Source organism: Odontesthes bonariensis, chromosome 17, assembly GCF_027942865.1.
Source record: "Odontesthes bonariensis isolate fOdoBon6 chromosome 17, fOdoBon6.hap1, whole genome shotgun sequence".
Classification (NCBI taxonomy): domain Eukaryota; kingdom Metazoa; phylum Chordata; class Actinopteri; order Atheriniformes; family Atherinopsidae; genus Odontesthes; species Odontesthes bonariensis.
Genome location: NC_134522.1, coordinates 20,170,287 through 20,190,843, shown reverse-complemented (window position 1 = coordinate 20,190,843; position 20,557 = coordinate 20,170,287).

Genomic DNA, 20,557 nt, shown 5'->3' with positions numbered 1-20,557 from the left:
TATCCAGTAAATTATCACCCTGCTTAAGCCCCTGTCTTTGATCTAAATAATGAGTGAAGCATTTTTGAAGTACACTTTCAGAAAGAAGGATTCCATGATTGTTTGAAGTTACCTATCAGGACATTAATTAAGTTATTTTTCCATATCTATAACACTGTAAATTACAATAAAGGTGAATCATATGTTTTCTGTTCAAAGCAGTTAGCCTTCAAACGCCATGACAAAGTCAAAACAGTGAGAACTAATGCAGATTTTGCGTCACTTTGTCCTAATTTTGATTGAGCTTGTCAAGTAAATGTTAATTCTCACTTTAGACTGAGGCAGGACTCCTCTGACCACATGGGATCCTTGGTCTGTGCCTGGAAGGCTTGTTCAGTAATATTTACTTTTTTTTTTTTTTTGCCTGTCCTTAAGATGTCTCTTGTGCAAAAGTAGTTTGCAGTCTTGGTCATAATGACAACCATGTCCCATGTTGTTGCACTGATCTATGACATATGTCTGAAAAGATCAGATCAGATCAGATCAGAATCAGAATCAGAAAAGATTTTATTTCCAAGTAATTTTCCCATCACTTGGAATTTGGCCTGGTCTGTTTGGTGCAATAAAACAAAAAATATAATAATAATAAAATAAAATAATAAAATGTCAAATAATAAAAATATATGCACAAAGTATTAGTAAAACTGGCAGTTGATTTAGCCGCTATTTTGACCCAGACTGGAATGATTAAAAGTGACTCACAGACATTTGGTGTCATTTATGACCAAATGCCTGCAAAACAAAAAAAGGACATATTCAAAAATGAGCTCAAACACTTTTGCGCTTAATGCTAATCAGCAGACTTAAGTATTTGGGGTGTGTATCTCGCCCTTATAAGACAAATCAATACATGAGTAGATACATGAATTTGAATCAGATTTAGGGATGATTCTTTTTTAAATAGAACAAGAAGGTTATATTTGATGCGATTCAGTCTGATTCAGTGCAGTCCGACACAGTTCTTGATATTTTTAAAGTAGATATTTATCACTTTAAAGAGAACAAGATATTTTATAGATGTGGCATTGATGCTGAGAGATGTAATTGCAATGCTCTACAGATGTTTGTCCAATGCTCTTTCCTTCTCCATTCCACTTATAAAATCAAAATGATTTCCAAATTTTTCATTTTTTCATTTCAGTGCCTACTGTAGACTACATCAGCGTTGGTCGTGAGACATATTTTGGCTCACCTTGCAAGTAATGATAGGTGCATACATGCTGCTTCATCACCAGCTCTGAGCTGGGCTTCTGGCAGGCAGCCTGACTCATATACAGCTCAAATGGTGTGCAGACTTCAGTCACTCTACGTGGCAGAGTAATGGCGCTGACCCACTTTGCTTTGATTCTCTGTACACTTTGCTAAATGTTAGTCAACTGGATCAACTGGTTTACGGCACATTTTAGTCTGTCCACAAGTCCACGTATCAGTGTTATTAATGATTTCATTTTAAAATCTGAAGCTGATTTGTGTTGGTTTACCGTTCCACGCCTTGTAAGTACATTCATGTTAAACAAATTACTGTGAACATTATAGCCGCTGCGTTTCAGCACATTGTGACCGTGTTAGCGTCTTCACTCTCGCTTGCAATTGGGTCAAATGTCTGCCTCTCAGAACAGCAATGAAAAATAACAAACAAACAAAAGGCGTCTCTCCTTTTGTTCAATGTGACTGTGTTGCCTATATGCTGCAATTCTGCTTCAACAGCCTTGAAAAGAACATAACGTATTCCGTGAGACTTCTTGAATCAGGTTGAAAAAAAATGAATAATTTAAAAATGAAATTGGAGTTAAGCTTCTGGCTTTTATCTGTGACATTGCTGCAGCTGTGTGTGTATAATGGCTTCTTCCTTCTAACATCAGCCATAATAAGCTAAAAGCATCAACATTTGTGCATTATGTTAGATTAAGACTCAGTAAAAGAGTTTAGTTGGTTTGTGATTACAGCTTGCTAATCATAGCTTTAATCATTAGATTTAAAGAAATAATAATTTTATCATCGCTACACAATCGACAAATCAGACTACAAACTACAAAGCATGAAATAAAACGAAGGACTGTCTGTACCCAGCTGTTGTTGTTGCTTTTAACATTCGTCAGTATGAAAATTGCAAACAGTGTCAATTCTAGCCTCAGGCTCAGGGCAGAAAATTGATTTTAATGAGGACCTCTGGCAGCCTCTGCTTTATTTATTAATTTTTTTAATGATGTCATTTATACAGTTCTCATTTGCCTCGAGTTATCAAGCTCATCAGACACATGAAGAAAAAGCCTCGTGTCTAAAAATATAAACATTTAAAGGGCATCAACGTGGAGAGATGTCTCCACATGGGGTTATCCTGCAGCAGGTAAAATTCTAACAGGTTCACACGTGACTTGCGAAAATGACAACCAACTTGTCTATTCAGTTTCGGTCCAGTGCCAGCCCACTAAGACCTGGCACTCCAGCTGGCTGCTCAGTTGTTGTGAAGAAGTAATGACCATGGGGATCCTGTTGGCCGTGCAAAAGACTTCCCGATCTGGGGGCTCCTCCACGCGACTACTGAGCTGTTTTAAATCCCGGCCTCTGATACTGGAGAGGTATCGGGGAATATAGTAACAGACTGACACTGAGGCAGGCAGACAGCAACGAGGAGAGACACATGGACACATACATGGACACATACACACACACTGGCTGCGCCCACACTGCTGTGACTGTGAGTGAAAGCATGACTATGACAGTCGTGCTGTGGGGTTATCAGTGGCCAGCAGAGCATGCCCAGACACACTCATACACAAACGCGCGCTTGCAACCCCTCAAACACGCGCACGTGCACACGTGCACTCACAATCCTGAGGGCTCTCCAGTCACTGTTATGTACAGTCAGAGTCTGATGGGAGCAGCCTGCCATTTCCCTGCCAGCCATCATCCCTCCACAGGCTCTTCTATGCACCATCTCGTACCCCTTTGCCACCTCCTTTCCTCCCTTTTCCACCTCTTATCGCCTCACCCCTTATCCGTATTATACCCTTAGATAAAACACCTCAGTCTTTCTTCTTCAGTAGTCGGCAACTATATTGCTGAGGTCACACTTAGACGGTGTAGGTGCCTGCACAGATGCTAGCGAGGCAAATGTCATCATCTGAGAGATCATACCACATGAGCAGAAGTGTCTGTCTGGCTCGCTCTATTAGATTTTTCTCTCACTCTCTCTCTGCAATAACAGTTTCACACTCCCTTCCCTGCTCCACTGGGAGACAAACATTAAAGAGCTTTCTCATAATGAGGCAAACTACAGAGAAAAGACTTCAACTGTTCACACACACAAACGCGCACACATCCACGCATGCACAGACACGTGCATGGAGCAGGCACACGCACGGAGAAACGTGTACACAGGTCACATGATTACGTAAAGGTTACGTAAAGCCATGAATATTAAAAGGAATGCTAATGGCTGGCTGTCATTAAAAGTGTACATATGCGTGTGTGTGTTTGTGTTTGTGTGTGTAGATCCACATTTATTCATGAGTCTGACCGTTGTTAAAATACCTAATATTTTATGAAGGAGCAGGATGAAGGAGATCCCTCTGTTAAATTAGAACTGGTAGTGCAGGGATGGGAACTCCTGTCAGTTGGTGAAGTTATAGAAGAGCTCATCCCCCACCACCCTACAGTCGGTAACGCACTTGAACTGAGCTTGCAACGGGAATAGTAATACATTTTGTTTGTCTGGGATATGAAAGCCTTAAGGTCTGAGGCCAGGCTGGGTCTTTTTCCTGTCCTTAGATCAGAAAGACGATGTTTATATCGATACATAGTGCAATCCACGCATTGATTTGATGTGAAACTCATGTGCTAACACCAAAGGGCAACAGCTTCATTAAATAGATCAAATAGAACACTGTTTGTTTTTTTCTCCAGTTTCTTCAAGGTTACCATCCTCTTTGCTGTTCGTGCTCACTTTCATGAAAGATGTCAGGAGTTGTCAAACAAGGCAAAAGGAGATATCTAAAAAAAAAAAAAAATGTTTTCACTGCACGACTTGAGGTGTTCCAGATTCTGTGTGGGCTGTCTTTCATGACAACATGACACACTACATGAGATAAAACAAGCAGATGTCATGACTGATGCTCATTTTAGCTCCCATCGTCTCTCTCTGTCCAGCAGGGCTGCTGCTGTCACAGTTATGCCAACAATGCCTTCAAACATTGTTTAAAACCTCCCAAGGATTTTGTGTTCAAATCTGGTAGAGACTCTCAGAGTTTTCAAGAAACACCTCAAACTTCAGTCTACAGTTTAGGGGAAAGTGTATAAAATCAGTTAAGAGGAAATATTTACATTTAAGTGACTGATGCACTCTTAATGGTTGGTGATCCTAAATCAATGCAGGGGGAAACAAAAGGGAAACTGTATGTTAAAGGGGTTAAGAAAAGGGGAAAACTCTGCTGTTTTAATTGTAAGTTCATGATATGAATTTATAACTTTGTAAGTTACAAAGAAATAAGGTCAAAATTTGAGGAATTTTTTAAATTTCATTCCAAACGTTCATGATTATGTGAATGTTTACTGGATACCTTTGATGATCCTCTTAATGTGAGCTGCATGCAACTTTTGGTTTGAATAAAACATGAGCTTGCAGTATTCTGAGAGGCATTGTAATATTTTTACAGTTATTACAATAATTATAGTTCTCTTTAACACTGTAGAAAGCAGTCAAGGGACAGAGTTGTCTTGTGGGAGCAAGACAAGTCTGTCATAAACGCAGTATCATAAACGCAGACATTTTGGCTGGAACAGAAACTCTTCTTCTGCTCGTGTCATTCCCTCAGCTCATGATACCAGACTCATATAACTGCTGCCACTGACCATGGGAATATATATGAATTTATATAACAACAGAGGGTTAATGAAGTTCAGGTACTGCTCCTCATGTCCATTTCCCAGCAACAGCTCCAGCTCACCCGGCCACTGCAGCCACCTCGGGGCCAAATATAGTTCAAACTGCCTCTGCATCACCAGAGACGGAGCAGAAACTTCTGTATTCATTTTTTGTCTCATACAAAAGTATAACTACAAAAGTTTTTTAAACAAACATTGGATTTGACATCGATGGTTTGCTGTTGCTGATTCTAGCCTTTAACCTTTGACTGTGTTCTTATCTCTCCTTGTTGTCAAACTTTGCAGAGTGCAGTTCAGCATGAGCTGCACAATTTCACCTGATGGATTTATAACTTCGGTTGCTTCCCAGTTCTTATCAAGAATGAGATCGAGGCTTATTTGGTCTTTGTGTTAAATGCTTCATCTTAAGTTTAGCTGTCTCTTGCAGGCTTCAATCTCTGGGAACCGTGATGGTCTTCACATCACAATCTATTGTTGATATATCAGGGTGGACTAACACTGTCATCCATAAAGGATTCTATGGTACATAAGTCCAACAGTTAGTCTGAAACCACATTAAAAATCAGTTGTGTTGACAAATTAAAAAATTGTAAATCAAAAGAAAAAGAAAAAAGGGATTCCACACTGTGTTGAGCAATCAAATTTAAGCAAATCAGCGGCATTATTCATGTGAATTCTTTTTTCCAAAAGGTGACATTTTTGAGCTTTATTCTTCCATTTACGGAGCATTCAGATCACACTCAGCTTGATTGGATCAACTCATCAGAGGCTTCTTCAAGTAAATCAAACGACAGCCATTGTTCGTGCCCATTGAAATGGCTGTAGAGCCGTTTCCTAGTAGAACAAATTGCATTGTCATGGTATCAGAACTGTTATTCTGAGCAAAAAGGGCCTTTTTAATCTAAAAGTCAAAGAGGAGCAGTGCATGGCAATCTAACATGCTGGAAACTGGATTAGTGTTGCAAAAGGCAGATCAACTACGACAACACTATTCAGGCATCATCAAGCTTTGTTCATTGAGATTTAGAAAAAGACCATAGACGAAGACTTTGCTAAATAAAGATCACAAGACTCCAATAAAAGTCTTGTCGAAATAATAAAAAAAATAATGTGTAATGGTGGTCTCAGTGGACAAGTATTGACTCTTATCCACTTCTCGGGAGGTGAAACAAACAAGACAAAATGCTTGAGACTGTCTGAGACATCCAGCCTCTCATAAGAAATGACTGAAAAAAGTCAATATGTTGTAATGACGAATCCGGTGTAGAAATTCATGACGGCGATATAATGGGTGGTTTTTAATCAGTCCTACGGTTCTTTATGTAAATTCATCCTTGCTTGTTTGAAGCAAATACAGGTCTTTAGACAATTCAATTAGACAATTTTTAATTTCTATACTAGAAAAAATATTTACAGCTGACTGTTCTATAATATTCCTACAAAATATGCATCTGTTCCTGTAGTTTCACATGCTCTACACACTGCTCTTTTGTACCAGCCAGACATTTTGGCTAATACCCAGGTTGCTGCCAAATACATGCACATATTTTACACTTGACTTGCATCATGTCTTCTCTGGCATCCAATTTGATTAAATATAGATAAAATAACTCCATCAATGAGTTCTGCTTCCAACAAAAGAAAGACTCATTGATAGAAAATCCTTCCCAAACCTGTTATCCATGACATCTGTCTGTGGCAAACACGGGTTTGACACTGAATGAAAGTTCAAAGCGGAGTCCTTTTCGCAATGGCTTCTGCTAGATGTGTTTGAATGATAACCTTTGCATCATTGCAAGGACTTCATAGACAGAGAAGGCCCGTTATAGACAGAATGTTGAAAAAAGGCCCAGACTGCCATCACATTTTAAAGAGTTATGAAACAACACCTTCATATTTGTGCTTTCAGGTCTCAAACAGAAGCCACTGTGGTTCTTTCTGTTTTGTCCAATGTGTTTAGCTGCTGCTTAACATTGCTCAAATTTTGCAACCTTAAATGGAAGTAATTTTATTTTTGTCCGTTTGTCTGTTTATATGAAGGTTTTTTTTTGCATTGGCAGTGCTTTTACTATTCACTGACAAAGTGTGGTCTTACTTCTTACCTCATACAACTGATATCAAGTAAACATCATAAACCTCGAGCACCTTTTAAGGTAATTTATGCTGTTTTTAATGGGTTCTGCAGCTGGGGTAGGCTCCATCCAGCTGGATTCTTGCAGAACTTCCACTTCCTATGTGAATGCATTGTCTTCATAGAGTTTCAAGATTTTTCAATATGTCTCTGGCCTCTTGGTTCTTTTCCAGTTTAAATGCGGCATTGTTCATTCACTGCTAAAGTAATCTCATTTAGACCCATTATTCTTTAAGTAGTTACAAATCAATCTCCAAACTTTCCTTTTTATCTAAAATGTCGGAGAAAGTTTTCAGATGATATTATCTATGAAAGATCTTTTTCCAGCACTCCTCCTCAACGGCTTAGCTGACTTGCAGTGCACCACAGGGCTCTGTCATTGGTCGCCTCTGTTCTCTATTTACATACTACCTCTTGGCCAGCTTATTCAAATCCAGTATGTACTTTAGCATGTTTAAGTTGATGACACTCAGCTGTTCATGCTGATAAAACCAACAGATTACAGTTTCCAAGCAAATTTGCAGCTTGTCTTTCTGACATTAAATCCTGAATGGCCCAAGAATTTAAATTGAATTCAATGATTATATTCAGTTTATTCTGTCTGGTCCCCCAAACCCTTGGTCTCGTCCATCAGCTAAAATCTCCCAGGCTGCGAGGAATCTGGGGCTAAAATTTATAGTAACCTCAGTTTCAATACCCAAGTCAAGCCTGATGTTCAGTCTTGTTTTTTCTAACTTGGGACAATCTAAAAAATCAGGTACTGTCTTTCAGTTGATGACATACAAAAAGTTATGCAAACTTTTATCTGTTCTTGCCTAGACTGTAGTAAATCACGACACAGATATAAGTACGGTAAGTGCTCCCACAATGCCTTTAGATTTCAGCTTAATCCAAGAAATACAATGACAATGTGCATAAACACACCTAACGTTGCCTGAATGCTCACTCAGTAGACTTGAAACATGGTAAAAAGAATCAGTGGACTTTCCAAAATCAGTGTGTCACATTTCAGAGGAATTGTGGTTTTGGTTTCAGAAAAACTGTGGTTTCATTATATTCTAATTTGTTATTTTTTGTTAGACTTGAACAAGGAAAGCTATACTTGCCCCTTTGAACTAAATCGTGTTCTTATTCAGAAGATCAGACTGCCTGTTTGAGCAGAAAACAAATTGACTCAAAAGTCAATCTCTGAGGTCAACAACAGATACAACAATCTGGTTCTGAGATTCATCGTCAGCAAAAGAAAATGTTTCCGGTTCAGTCCAGTGCTGATGAACACTTCAACATAAGATCAACCGTGAACGGGAGCTCACTGTCCAATTCAGCTTTTCTGAACACCGTTTGATTTTGGGCTAAAGAAACTAAGACTTTAAAAGCACATTGTGAGATGGACTGAGGCAGATGGAAAAAAAAGGAAAAGGTGAGTGTGCATGGTTCAGTGTTTCTATGAGGCTGAAATGAGAGGAGAGGGAAGAGAGCTCAAAAGCAGTCAGGTGGAATAAAGCAATAATTGACAGAAGAGAAACACTGGTTTAAAGGATAAAATTGGGACCGAAAAAAATAAACCAACTCTTGCACGACAACGGGTAAAAGTCTGAGTGTGTGTGTGTGTATATATTTATATATACTTTGAGTTGTAGACGGACTACTGCTGCATTTACATTGCGGCATTTACATTGCAGCATCCTAAAAACATCTTCTGGCTTGGAATGAGTTAAACAGAGCAGCACATTCTGCTCAGCTGTGCAGTTTTTTGAGGAGTTTGCCTTGTATTTATCATATTCAACAATTGGGTATCTGCAGCCTTCTAACCTCTTTCAAAGTTGCAGAGTGAATGTATTTTGAATTGCAAATTTGCTGTCACAAGATGCTTTTATGGTGGTCCAAAAATGCTAAATAGAGACCTGTGCAGCATTTGGTTGGGATTTGGGTGGCCTAATACAGTTTGAAATGATATACCACAGCATCTTCAACCGCAGCAGTCAACAACAGCAGCGCTCCAGTCTCCCATCGTCTCTCATCATTGTGGGAATGAGTGGAATTTATTTTGCCATCAACTGTCTACATGTGGCTGAAGTATACAAGAGCTGTTTCTGCAAAGGCTGAAACAGTGGGGGAGAGGAAGAGGAAGAATGTCCTGTGGAGTGACAGAATGAAAGAGGAAAATAAAAATGGGATCAAACACAGCGCACTCAAAAAAAAAAAAGAATTTCTCAAACATTGGTTTCCCACCTTCCAAAAAACAGACAACATTCAAGTTCCTCTTTTCCCATCAAAACCATGCTGTAATCAAGATTTAGACTATTTTATTCTACGCAGCTCAATGGCCATGAGACAAGAAGTTGATTCATAAGTGGCAGATAAATAAAATGTTAATTTTCAAGTATTTAATGATGATAACCTCATTTTAACCATTTATTTCTATCAATAAATAGCACACATTTCCAATTGGACACAACTATACTCTAAAAAGGACAATATATTGTATTTACCACAAAAAGGAGGGTTTGAATTCACTAAGATCTTGAGGATAATTTTTCTAAGGATTATTTCTAACACTCAGTTGTGCTTTACTGATGTTTCATAAATGTAAATTAGCACAGTGGGTTGGTGCGGATTGACTGTGACTGAACGTTTCTGTTCCCTTACAGAAAGGGTGACAGAGAGTATTTGACAACCACTGAGCAAACATTATTATTGAGAACATAATTACTAGAATAATCAATACTCTAAGCACTTGTTTGTCAAGAAACTGACAAACAGAACATTTACTCTTGAGATTTCAATTTTATGATTCAGGAAAGTAATCAAGTTGTCAAATTTAAATCAGTCCTTGTTTGCAAGTGAAATGGCAGAGCAGTCGTAGTAGCCTGAGGTAGAATCCTGTCCCAGCAGCAGCAGCATTGAGTCACATAACAACTGTCTCATGAACTGTGAACATATCCAGCCGCCAAGTTAGGTTTGCTTTTGTGGCCCCTCGATCCCTCTGTCCCACCATGGTTATGATAATGTCAGCGGTGATGGTTGTACAACGTGTGCTCACCAAAGTGTTTGCAAAGTGTTTAAGCTTTCTCATGTGTCAGCGCAGTGTGTGTGAGAGCAGTGCGTGTATATGTGACCAGAGGTGACCCAGTGGTGTCCCTGCCGGTCCGGAGCAGGGATAACACCCTCTGGAGGCAACGCTCATTAATCATTCCATTCAAACACACAGAATGCAATCCATCCTCCCATCCTCTCCTCCTGCTGCTCCTCCTTCGCTTGCCTCCTCCTCCGCTCAGAAGCACCAACGCCCGTAATGGGGTCAGTGCTCCCATTTAACAGAAACAGACAGAGGAGAGGGAAAGGAAAAGGGGAAGAGATGGAGTAAGGAGTGGGGGGTTATAAGAATGAAATGAGATTAAATAAGAAGTAACAAAGAGGGAAGGACAGCAAAGGAGGAAGAAATAATAAAACGAGGGGAGGGAGATTGGGGAGCTCGGAAGGAAATAATTACAGAGGAAGGTGTTTGAAAGAAGAAGCGATTAAGAAGAGACAGAAGGGAAATAGTATGAGGGAGAGTAAGTAAGGAGGGAGGATAGGAAGGTATTCAAAATGTGCTGAAAAACAGTAAAAGCCTTTCCCTTTGATTAATATTGTGCAATAGAGAAGCATAACCTTGTGCTCTTTGGAAATGTGGAGAAGAATCTTTGGAATATGCTGCTGTGGGGAACCAACACTAATTATGTGACTCTATGTGTATGATTCATGCCAGTGCTGCAGGACAAGCATGTGTACATAACCGGCACACACAGAAGCACAAAAGCTGGCAGAGGCACTTAGACACACTCAGAGACACACTAAGCGAGCTATGCCAGGGGACTTCAGCAGAACTAGGTTCCTCCTCCTGCTGCATTATTCTCTTTGGAATGTTGTTTTTATTTCTTGGTTCCAAACTGCGGCACTTCACCCTCGGTTATCCCGCATTACACACACACATACCCGCTGGTACACTTCACTCATCAGCGTGCCACAACCACTTTCGAGAAAACAGCTCATGACAGACGCCCCAAACAAAAAGACGAACATTGGAGACCAAAAAAAAATCCGTCTGACAGAAAGCATTGCTTTCTTTAGCTGTGTGCACACATTTGAAATGGGTTGTGTTAAAGGACGATGGCCTCCCGCACAATTTAAAGGCCTTAAACATAAGAAAATAAAAATGTTTTTGGAACATATCTATGGGTGTCTTTAGTCACCAAAGGCACTTTGTTTTGTGAAAATATCTCATTCAGTTTTCATTGCAGACTTATGTCACTTGTCAACTTTCTAAAACAATTAAGCCAGCCTCTCATGGAAATGTTGAGTCCCAGCCTCAGAGGATATAAGAACCCAGCAGATAAATACTTCAGGACAATGTTCCAGGAAAGGTTAGTAAAAAATGGTGTAGCAACCACCTTTCATCGGACTGCTTATCCAACTTGGCTGTTTTTTTTTTTACCTACATTTACTTTTTTTTTTTAGTAAAAGGAGGGGGGGGCGGCTGCTCATGGCTGCTCATCTTCCTGACTCTCTAATTCTAGAACAGGCCGGTCTGCAGAGATGTGTCACACTACAGATGAGAAGACAGCAGTTGCGCTAAAGTCAAGTGATAATTTAACCGCAGCATGTCTCATACATTTTAATAAGACCTCAGGAAATTGTGTCAACTTGTTAAAAGAAAGGGCATATCATAATTTGTCTCCTTTAAAACAAAAGTTTAACCATTGGGAGAGGAATTTATTTGCATTCTGGCAGACGGTATGAGGAGGAGATGAGGAGGACAGCTCGAAGTTGTGGCTTGGTCTGCTGGTTTGGCCTCTTTATCCTCACGCTGAGCAGCTGGAGCAGGCTGCGACACACAGTTCATAGCGGCAACTCAGATAGCCTTCTTTAAAACATTTGTACAGTGCCCGATTTTGACAGTTTGCACTAAAAAAAGAGCCCTGTTTCACAGAGTTAAAATCAGTCACAAATTCGGCACCCATTCTTTTAAGATTCATTAAAGGAAGCTTATTATGGAAAAATCACTCTTCGTATATGTTTATGTGTCTGAAGTCACTACTATCTAAAAAACAGAGAAACTTTTTGTGGCATTTTGTTTAAAAGTTTCTCACTCAACAAGACAGGCAGATTTTCAATGTAAATTTACGTCATTTGTCAAGTTCACCCCACCTCCTCTGCTAAGCCTCGACCTCTGAGCCCTGTCTGCTTGCATTTAACTAGCTACAAAGATGAAAGTCAGCTTCGCTTGGAAATGTTCTGTTGTCAGCTGTACTGAATAGCTTGCATCATACATCAACCCCCAGCCTCAGAGGATATAAGAACCAGTGGATAAACTTGATTTGAGGGCAATATTTTGGCAAAGGTTAGCAAAGAAGACTGTGTAGGTGCAGCAACCCCTTTTCATCGGAATGCCAGTTCAACTTTTTGGGATTGGGAAGAATCTGCCACAAAGAGTTTCCTCAGTTTCTCAGGAAACTGATGCCCTGCAGTTTCCTCCTCAAAACAGCCTGGTCTTCGGTGAGGTGTTACAGTTGGGGACAAAAAAGGACTATTGTGTAGCCTGGGAATTCCCATGCTGCTTTGCGCTCGATTTCATTCTCACTGCAAAGTCAGCCTGGAAACCACCGCCCTTATTTTTGCCTGAGTTTGGGAACCAATCACAGAACGGGGGGGGGGGGGGGCAGCAAGACGATGACAACGTCTATGCGCTACACCGAAGCTTGTAGAGTGTTAATCCAACATGGCAACAGACACAATGTTACCGTTCGATGCAGCCTTAGAAAGTGTTTCGGAGTAGATTCACCCTAGGGTCATTTGAACCGTGACATCCAGCCAAGTAGCCCACCCGAAGTTTTTCCGATATTGGCTGAACTGAGTTACTGAGTTATCCTGAATAGCTTAGTACAAGTGCTAACGGACCCTGGCAGTATCTGCAAAATTACCACACTAAAATCACATGCCATGACACCAAGGCTGCTCAATTTCTCCATTGATAAAATAAATTCACAACTCTACAACATAAAAATTCATGTAATAGCATATACTTTGTTGTCTACAGTAGTAGATCAACCCTCATCTTACATTGAAGCTCCCAGATCAAGGAAATGACGTCGACGCAGCTTTAGCAGCAGAGAAGCTATTAGGCTTGTGTTGATAATAATAAACTCCTAGACTATGTACAAACTTCCAAATGCATCGTTTTGTGAGTACAGACCATATTTGTACTACTGTAGAAGTTTGGTGTCATGGCATGTGATTTTAGTTTGGTAATTTTGGAGATACTGCCAGGGTCCATTAGCGCTTGTACTAAGCTATTCGGAATAACTCAGTAACTCGGCTGATGTTCAGCCAATATCGGAAAAACTTGGCTGGATGTCACGGTTCAAATGACCCTAGGGTGAATCTACTTCGAACCATCATTTTAAGTAGCTTAGAGCGCAAGTTTACTTTTATTTTACTTTTTTTTCTTCTTCTTCCTCGTCGAATTTCTGTCGTCATCTGGTATAAGTGATACAATTGGCTATGAATCGCGCGCAAAGCAGCATGGGAAGAACCAGACGCCATTTGATAGACATTCGTAGCGCCCAATAAACGGCTCTAGGCATTCGTAAACCACACCTCAAATACGAGAAAATGCACATCTAGTTCCCAGACCACCATCTCATCGAGATTGTGGACGCGTCAGCCAGGCTAACTATTGTGCTTAAACCAAATGAAATTTTGACCAAAGCCTGTCTCATACAATTCAGTAAGACCTGAGGTAATTGTGGTAAAGGGCATACTATGTCTCCTTTGGGAAATAATCTTACTCTCCAAAAATGTTGGTACACTTTGTACAACAGAAATAAGACACCATCCATTCATTCATTCTCTCTATTTGTTTCATCCTAGTCAGGGTCACAGTAAGCAGGAGTATATAACTCTGAGCAGGCCCTGAGTCCAACAGAGGGTTCACACAGAGGCAGACAATGATGCATATTCACACTTGCACCTATGGCCAATTTAGATTCCCCATCTAACCTAACTTGTGTGCCTGTATGTCTGCCTATGTGCTGTAGAAAGGAAGTAGAGCACCACCTCAGAAAGTCCACACAGGCAAAGGGAGAACATAAAAAGTCCCCACAGAAAGGCTGAGGTCTGAACCAGAAACCATCACATTGCCACCACTGTGCCACCCAAACAAAATCCCATCATTTGAGGATTATCTCAACCCCATATTTGAGTAAAAATAATCCAAAACTATTTATGAAATGTTTAGAAATGTTGTATATTTTAAATGAATGGGCATGTATATCAATGTGTGCATCACTTCTTCTTTTTAACAACACTCTGAATGGATGCCATACTGGAATATACTAGAGCTTCCAAAGAAGATGCTAGCATTGCAGCACAAGCTGCTTGAAAAGCTGCATATTTCATTCAGCATTAATGGTGCCTTCAAAAATCTGCAAGTTGCCCATGGAGTGATGCCCTAAACCATCACAGATGCTGTTTTTTTAATTGTGGACTGATAACAAGTTGGATGGTCCCTGTCCTCAATTTGTGGTGTCTTTCTAATGAGCTTCGACCTGGAGAATCTGCCAGTGTTTGTGGATGATTCATGTTTTTTGGATTGAGGAGTTTTATATTTTAACGTGTGGTTGAGCAGTGAACCATGTCCATGGGTATTGATTTTTCGAAATGTTCAGAAGCCCTTGCAATGATTTTCCCTGCAGATTTTTGTCTGTTTTTATAACAGTGCTGCCTGAGGGCCTGAATATCACAGCTGTTCAATATGCGTTTTTGGCCTTGTAGTTTGTGTGTTTTGAGGGATTTCTCTGGATTCTCGGAATATTTTAATGATATTATCCCGTTGATGATGAAATCCCCAAATTCTTAGCAATTATAGACTGGGTAAAGTTATCCTTGTTAAACTATAGTGGCTGAACTAAAAAGCTGTATCCAGAAAGTAACACACTGAATCCTGTTTATGGCCTTGCGGAGCGTCCTAGTTGTTTCCCCTGCCTCTAGTCTTTGTGCTTAGCAAAGCAAACATTGCTCGCAATGAGAATAGTATCCATCTTCTCAGCAGTTCTTTGGCAAAACAATGAATAAACATATCTCCCAAAAGGTCTATTCTTTTTTCAGGAGGCCAAAGAAAAAAAACAAAAAAACATGGCTGTTGTCGTGGCAATGAATTCTCCCTGCTGAGTGCAGAGAGGTCTGCGCGTTTGGTGTCGACGAGGAAAGCTCTGTCTGCCAGAGACGAAGAACCTAATTTATATAAGAATGGGATGGAGATTAAGACCTCTGAGGGTATTATGGATTTGGGGAATTAAGCATAATGGATTTCATGTAAGGCTTTCTTTTACTAGTCCCCCGTTTGGGAGAGAGGTCCACAGTGTCGAGAGCACATCTGATTCATTCCACGGCTGGAGCGCTGGCACATGCACGTACCTACCGGCTGAGTGTAAAACACGCACACAAACACGCTTACATTTGTTATGGCCATATTCATAAAAACATCAGCCCATAATGAAACATGCCTCCTAGACTGAAACGCTCTATTTCATCCCCAAGTGTATATTTATGAAGTAAAAGTTTACACTTCTATTTCATATGATTTTGCTTTTTAAATTCAAAACAGCTGCAAACAAATACATCACACAATACAGCAGGCGTTGTGCTATGTGAGACAAAGTGGAGCGGCGAGAAGTAAAATCAGGCAAAGCAGCCTTGACATCGTGTTCCCGGTTAGAGATTCAGTACTAACTGTTAAAAACACAGAGGATGGATGCCATAAGTACAGTCCATTTGTCATGAAACAGCTACTTGTTGTTTTCATGGTACCTGTGACTTCAATGGTGGATTTAAAGATAAACTGTAGAGCCATTAAAATACACATGTAGCATACTATTAAACATTGAATGTTACTGTTAACTTTTGCAGGGAGTTGCATTAAAATTGCAATGCCACATTTATTTAAAATGCAAACTAATGATTGTGTTTCTGCCTTGCTTCATTTCACATAATCACACACACAAATCTTCAATAAATAAGGAAGAACTCGCTAGATATTGATCTTCTGTACCTTCTGAATTTATATGTTGGGTGGAGACTACATCAAGGCTAGTTTGTGTCTTTATTTCGATTTATTAGAATAGTTTGATCTGATTGTTTAGACTTTTTGCATTGAGGTTTAACACTGTATCGATTCAAACCTTTTGGGCCACTTGGGGGCAGCGTAACAAGCTATAAGCATTACACTGACATACGATCACCTGCGTGGCTGAGCGATAACTCTGCGGGTCCTTCACAACCAGCAACTCCTCTCACATTAAACGTGACCATTTGATTCATCTTTAACATAAAAGCATTGACTGGTGTAGCTTTGAAAAGTTGTTTGTGAGTGTAATGGCTTACTAACTAATGCTTAATGAGACCCTCGTAACTCTTGCTGATGTCAATATTTGCAGTCAGTTAATTTCTTACAGCATTATGATTAATAGGTTAGCAAAATAGCATCAGTCTAAACAATGTAATTGCTGCACTGCTGCTCTGAATACCTCTAAGTCATTAGTGTGTCTTTACGTATCGAAGGGTGAGGATGGGAGTGTCTGAGTTTCACCTTACAGCACTGTGCAAAATTCCTCAGCCACCCCACATTTCTATATATGTTCCCAGGAAAACAGGAAATAGGTGCAGTGATTTATTGAAACATTTGCAAGCATAAATATAAATACAGTAGATAGAGCATTTAGGTTTATACAATTCTAATGAGCTTGAAATTCAGTGGTAGTCTTCAGGAATAGTTCTCGAGGCTTCTTTAAAGACATTCCAAAGCTCTTCTTTGGATGTCGGCTGCCTTTTGTTTTATTCTCTATCAAGATGGTCCCACACCGCTTCCATAATGTTGAGGTCGGGGCTCAGTAAAGCTCTTGTCTCATTTGGCACACCTCAGCCTTTTCTCCCTGTTTCCCTTCCTTAAGAATAGCTTCTTGACAGCCACCCTTCCTTGGAGACCATTTCTGATGAGACCTTGTTTGTCTGTCAAACTGTGTTGTTGTCGACATTTTCATAGATGCACCAAATGAAGAGGGAATTAATTATCTTTGTGGCAGGGTGATCACAAAGAGCCCAAAGATACTATTCAAAATGGTCTCTTTGTTAATTTGTGTTTTTATGAATACAAATAACAGTGGTCTATCCCTTGAGTTAGATGCTTTTTCTTTGTTTTTTACACCTGAACCATTTATAAGTCGGTCTTCAGTTGCTTAACAAATAAAATAAAAAAGAATAAACATTCTTCTCAAAATTGTCAGGTACAAGGTCTGTACTGAAAATGAGTGAAAAAAGCAGCCGGTGTCCAAAGAAAAACTTTGACAGACCTTCAGGAAACCTCGGGAACTAATGCTGGTGACCACTTTAAAAGATTATGAGACACTTTGGTTGTTTGGAAGCAAAATATAAAGAAATGAGGATTATTATTACAGTGATAATAATAATAAAAAAAAAAATACTAAAGTTTAGTTTAATTTGATTCTTACCTTTTATGCAAAATTGTTTAATTTGTAACCACTCATGTGCACAGAAAATGTATCGCATTTACTACAGGGTTCTCTTTTTATCTTTTAACTGATTAGGAAGTCCAAAGGTGAACTGCGGGTTGTGGCTGGGGTAATTTAGATGTTTGAAACCAAAAACTGCAGTGAAGAAAAGTTTAAAAGCATGGGTCCAGAATTTCCCTCTATGCTCAGGACCCATAAATCACTGTTACGGCCCTGCACCCAGACACATAAACACAATCATACCTCGAGTTTCTGAGCGACACTTGGAAAGAGAGAAGATATTCTGGGTTATCTCTGTGAGCCGGTGACTTCCCCTGGCTCCCACTCCCCTCGCCTTCCCCTCCAGATAAACAAGTTTGTTCCAAACACTGGTTCTACACACGGCGAAGGGCGGAGATTAAGACCGACTTACGTTTATCATAAATGAAGTGCAAAGTCGACATTTGTGTGGCCCACTGCCTCTCAATACTAAAGCCACCAGCTGTGGTATTTAAGAGGTGATGGGAGCTGTGCTATAGAAGCCAACAGGCATTCCGGTGCTGAGGTGGGCTGTAATCTTCTGCTTCTGGCACGCTCCCGACCGAGAAGGAAACAGCAGGGAGACACATTCACAAATCAAAATTTATGGCGCCATCAACACTGTCTTAAAGCTGCTTCAGAGACACACAGATCCTCAGGCTCTGTAGATTTTTCCTCAATGGCTCAATCCAGCGAACAAACTGGAACGTCGTCCATTTTTAGAAAACTGGCTTAGATGAGCAGCAATGCAGGCGAGAATCATATCTTAAATTAATAATATTTCAGGTGTAAAAGTGGTATAGATTGGGGAAACTAATTATCTTCTTTTTTTTTCCCAGGAATGCACGATCAGCACTCACCTCCCCGCTAATTTTCTCTTTGCTTTTCATCAGTGCCAGCATTTGCTGAGAGTTGCAATGAAACAAGAGGCGGGCAGTGTGTGTTTGCAGCAGAGAACTCAACACCTTTCCGTTGAAAATCTAGACGCTGAGTTTTTTCTGGTTTTTTTTCCCCCTGAGAATCATTCATATTCTCTTTCGTCTTTCTGAACTGACACACGCAAACATCTCAAAACTCAGCGTAACGTGAGGATATAAAACAAAAAGGAACACAGCACTGGGCCTGTAAAGCTTGATGCTTTCAGCCTGGTACCTGCCATCTTTGTGTCTTCCCACCAGTTTACTGCAAGGGCAGATTGACACGGTAACGTGCACACATATCAGTTTGCCCACCATTTTGCTTCACAGCACCGTAACTAAGTGCAGCCATACTACACTGGATCAAGAAATGTTCATCTTTTAACTGCAACTGTTTGGCAGGCGCGTAATTGCGCTCCCAGTCTTGGCGGAGATCATGTGGGTGGCGTCGCGTGCCTGAGAGCAGACACGACCGTACAGTATCTGAGTCTTTTCACACATGTCGACTCCAAGTACTGTAACCCTCCGCTCCCACACAAACGAACAAGTCCTCCAGCAGCCTTAAGCCTGGAAACACCCGCTCGTTGATCTTTCTCCACTTCTTTTCATCTCCTCCCATCCTGCCTCAAATCTCCCTCTGTGCTCTTTAGTCCCTCTGTCTCTCCCTACCTTCTCATCATCATCCTGCCCCCCCCCTTCTCTCTTTCACTCTTTCTTGCGAGCACACTCTTAATATCTATCGCTCTCCTTGTAAGTATTTCCCTTGCTGGTGTTGTCCACTGAGAGCCAGTGATTGTCTGTGGGTGAAAGCAGAGGAGAAGAGTGGGGCAGATCACTGCAATGCAGAGCAACCGAACAACATCGCAGCACAGCAGCATGCTCTGCTTGTATGTACAGTTTGTGTACATATTTAAATGGACTTTGTTTACTGGTGCACTTGTGTTTGTATGTGGAAGTGTGTACACGTTACCAGCACCGAGACAGTGATGTAAACGTTGTGTGCATCTGTGTGTGTGTGTGTGTGTGAAAGATGACCAGCTCAACCACAACTATTTGTAATGGCCCAACACCAAAGCCTCTGCAGCTATGCACCATGACTTCTAAACAGATCTCTTTTCACTGACATCAAACCCTGCCCTACTGTGCATTTTTGATATAATACCCTGCATGTTTATGCAGAGAAGAATATGTTTTCGCACACAGAGACACACACACACACACACACACACACACACACACACTCAGAAAGGATCCGCCTTAACGCAGCTCTGGCTAAATCTATCATGCAAAATGGCAGCGTTTTAATCAGGCTAATTGTTCAGCTCTTGCCATGTCTCTGCCATCTCTACTTAACCGATGCCACAGCTGGTGTTTTTTCTTTTCTTTCCTTTTTTTTTTTAAAGAAATAAATGACACGGCGGTGGAGAGAGCGAGAGGCAATCTAAGCCACAGAGGCCCACAGGCGTTTGAAGTCTAAAGACCCTTTCATCCTCGACTCTGGGAAATGAATGATTTTTTTTTTTTCACACAGTGACAGGACAGCTCTGACAGGACCCAAACACATGAACCATGGCGAGGGCTGTCAGACAGGCAAACATGAGTACAAAAAAGAAAATGATGTAAAAGCTAGACCCTATGGGTGAGGAAGTGAGAAGGGAAGCTTTAAACGTGAAAGAAAAGTGTGAAAAGGACACAGAGAATGATGCTATAATTAGCCATTTGTTGCTTTAAATGGCATTTAGTTTTAACTGAGCTTCTTTGTCTGAGGACACAATGGGGCTGATGTGGCATGAGTGAACTACACAGCTTAGAGGATTAAGGCTGGACTGAGGCTGTGCAGCGGCACTCATTCCTCCGTCACGCACACACACATACGTGGGCTATACAAACACCCCGCTCCACACTCTTTCTTAAACACACACACGAACCTACAAACAAAGGCACACCCCTCTCAGTTCACACACACGCGGTCCCGAGTGTGCGCACACCTCCACGGGGGG